Below are 3,495 nucleotides of genomic sequence, written 5' to 3'. Positions count from 1 at the left end.
ATGGCTGTCTGTAAAATAGGTTTTCTATATTTTATACCTTTCGTTTTTCAGGCTAAAGTGGCTTCCAAGAAAGAGGATGAAATCAACAAGGATGAGAGCCGCCTCACCTGCCACCACAACACTTTACAGGGAGATCACTGATGCAGGCACCAACAATGGTGTTTCTATTTTTTCTTCATCCCCAATCCCCTTCCCACACCCCACCCATTTTATCTTCATTAAACCTTTTGTCGTTGCATTTGATTGTGTTTTGTCTTTGATTGGTATCACTGTCATTGATAAGGGCAGGGGTTTAGTAGTTCAACTACATGCCAATCAATCGCTGGTTAACTTTCAAACTCCGAAGGGAGACAACCGAGGCAAAGACGTAAGCAGGAGGGCAACTGTGACCTTCAGAAATGTGCAAAGATGTGAACCGTTTGTAACAATGTAACAACGCTAATGCGATCAGTTATCTCCACATTTTCTGGAGAATAACATGCATTCTCGCTCAGGGCCTCTAGATGGAGAAGCAAGCACATTTCTGAGGGTTCCCCTCATTATGCTTTTATCAGCTGTTGGGATATTCCCATATTAGGAATTCCTGTGGGAGATTTATACCATGAAATCCTGCAGCGCCCACAAGGTCCCCCTGCTCAAGAAAGCACATATACAGGCCCGTCTGAAGTTTGCCAATGAACATCTGAATTATTCAGAGGAGAACTGGGTGAAAGTGTTGTGGTCAGATGAGACCAAAATCAAGCTCTTTGGCATCAACTCAACTTGCCGTGTTTGGAGGAGGAGGAATGCTGCCTATGACCCCAAGAACACCATCCCCACCGTCAAACATGGAGGTGGAAACATTATGCTTTGGGGGTGTTTTTCTGCTAAGGGGACAGGACAACTTCACCGCATCAAAGGGACGATGGACGGGGCCATGTACCGTCAAATCTTGGGTGAGAACCTCCTTCCCTCAGCCAGGGCATTGAAAATGGGTCGTGGATGGGTATTCCAGAATGACAATGACCCAAAACACACGGCCAAGACAACAAAGGAGTGGCTCAAGAAGAAGCACATTAAGGTCCTGGAGTGGCCTAGCCAGTCTCCAGACCTTAATCTCATAGAAAATCTGTGGAGGGAGCTGAAGGTTCGAGTTGCCAAACGTCAGCCTCGAAACCTTAATGACTTGGAGAAGATCTGCAAAGTGGAGCAGGACAAAATCCCTCCTGAGATGTGTGCAAACCTGGTGGCCAACTACAAGAAACGTCTGACCTCTGTGATTGCCAACAAGGGTTTTGCCACCAAGTACTAAGTCATGTTTTGCAGAGGGTTCAAATACTTATTTCCCTCATTAAAATGCAAATCAATGTATAACATTTTTGACATGCGTGTTTCTGGATATTTTTGTTGTTATTCTGTCTCGCACTGTTCAAATAAACCTACCATTAAAATTATAGACTGATCATTTCTTTGTCATTGGGCAAACGTACAAAATCAGCAGGGGATCAAATACTTTTTTCCCTCACTATAAGTACTTTACACCACTGTGCACTACGCTACCCTGTGCCCCAACCTTCCCAAAAGCAAAGAAATATACAAAATTAGGCAACCCCCCCAGTAAACTTAGAACTATCCCTTAGGGCCCCCAAAAAGCTAGGGCTGGCCCTGAACTTGTGTATCAGATAGCCATATGTCAGAAGCTAGTGGACTCATGACAGTGGAGAGTGGAATGGGGAGGACAACAAATTGTTAGCTAGCTAAATGTCTAAAAGGAAGTTGGTTAAAAAGTTATGAGCTATACCTCCGTGTCAGTGGAGCCTCCTCAGAGGAGGAAGGGGAGGACCATCTTCCTCAGTGAATTTCATAAAAAATTTAAATGGTAAAACATTAAAAAAGTTATCATTTTTACATAAAACTATACTAAATATAATCACGTCACCAAATAATTGATTAAAACACACTATTTTGCAAAGGTCTACCGTAGCCTCAACAGCACTCTGTAGGGTAGCGCCATGGTGTAGCCGGAGGACAGCTAGCTTAAGTCCTCCTCTGGGTACATTGACTTCAATACAAAACCTAGGAGGCTCATGGTTCTCACCTTCTTCCATAGACTTACACAGAAATTATGACAACTTCTGGAGGATGTCCTCCAACCTATCAGAGCTCTTGCAGCATGAACTGACATGTTGTTCACCCAATCAAAGGATCAGAGAATTAATATAGTACTGAAAGCATAAACTACAGCTAGCTAGCTAGCACTGAAGTGCATAAAATGTGCTGAGTAGTTGACTCAAAGAGAGAGAAAGACAATAGATGAACAGTTTTGAACAAATTCAGGAAATGCAGCTAGCTAGTTTAGCCTACTGAAACTCCCTTCTCAAACAGAGGGATGCTATGTTAGCTAGCTGGCTATGACTATCCAACACAACATTGGAACTCTTCCAAGTCAAGGTAAGCTTTTGGTTTTACTAATTTATTGCCACCGGGGCCTGCCGGTGTAACTGCTTACTGACGATGTAGGCTGTGTGTAGCGGCTTGGCTTGGAACGTTTTTTTTTGCCTGGTCACATACAGCTAATGTGTTGTGCATTGAAGTCCACACGCGAAGGGATGAAGTGAGAGGAGGAGAACGCATGGATGCGAGAAGGAATACAACGTGGCTGTGTGTTCAGGGGTGTATTCATTCCGCCGTTTCTGTTGAAAAACGTTTCTTAAACGGAAGCAACCTCATGATGGGTATCATGTAGTAGCCTAAACCTATCGCTGTTACATTGAACTGGGTGAATGGAATATGAATGACAGTCATCCAATATGCTGTAATAGAAATAAGGCCACCCTCATCTTAAATGGCACTGACTGCCACTGCTCCACAAGCCAGACAACTGTTCTGCCTCTTGGCTGGTTGAATATGAACTTGAGACCCTTACTTTTTATACTGTAATGTCTGGCTTTATTTATACTAACTAGCTAGAAAGCACTGTAATTGTAGCTACCAGGGGTGGACTGTTTCGCTAGCAAATTATGTGAGCTACAGTAGCTAGTTGTCACACCTGTCTGTGGTGTTCTAATCAAATGACAATTTGACACAGGTGAGGAGGAGCAGCGCATGCTCCTTTTCGCTGTGAGTAGCTGTGAAATACAGTTTACATATAGCCATTTTATTATGTCAAATTGAGAGGAGAAACGTGTCTGACCTTTCCCATTTCTTGATCAATTGTTCTTGAGGAAGAATAGACATGTAGTTATTCTAAGTGAACAAGCAGAAGTGTCAAATTATTGCAGCGAAGACCTTCTTCCGGTTTGTACCCACTGAGGTATAATAACAACGGTTGTACCACAGACAGAAGGAGCAACCCAGACAGGGCCTATAAAGCTGAAGCGTTCGTTTTCTCACCACCAAATATGGCAGTGAGAGAATGTACAGTCGCGGGTAGTGGGAGAATATGGAACTAGGTGAAACTGGGCCGACATTCTGCTATTTTTTTCATCAATTAAACATCTGCTCTCAATACATTTA

The sequence above is a fragment of the Coregonus lavaretus genome, assembly GCF_964263955.1.
Source record: "Coregonus lavaretus genome assembly, contig: HAP1_SCAFFOLD_3936, whole genome shotgun sequence".
In the NCBI taxonomy this organism is placed as follows: Eukaryota; Metazoa; Chordata; class Actinopteri; order Salmoniformes; family Salmonidae; genus Coregonus; species Coregonus lavaretus.
Note: the sequence above shows the minus strand (reverse complement) of the source record.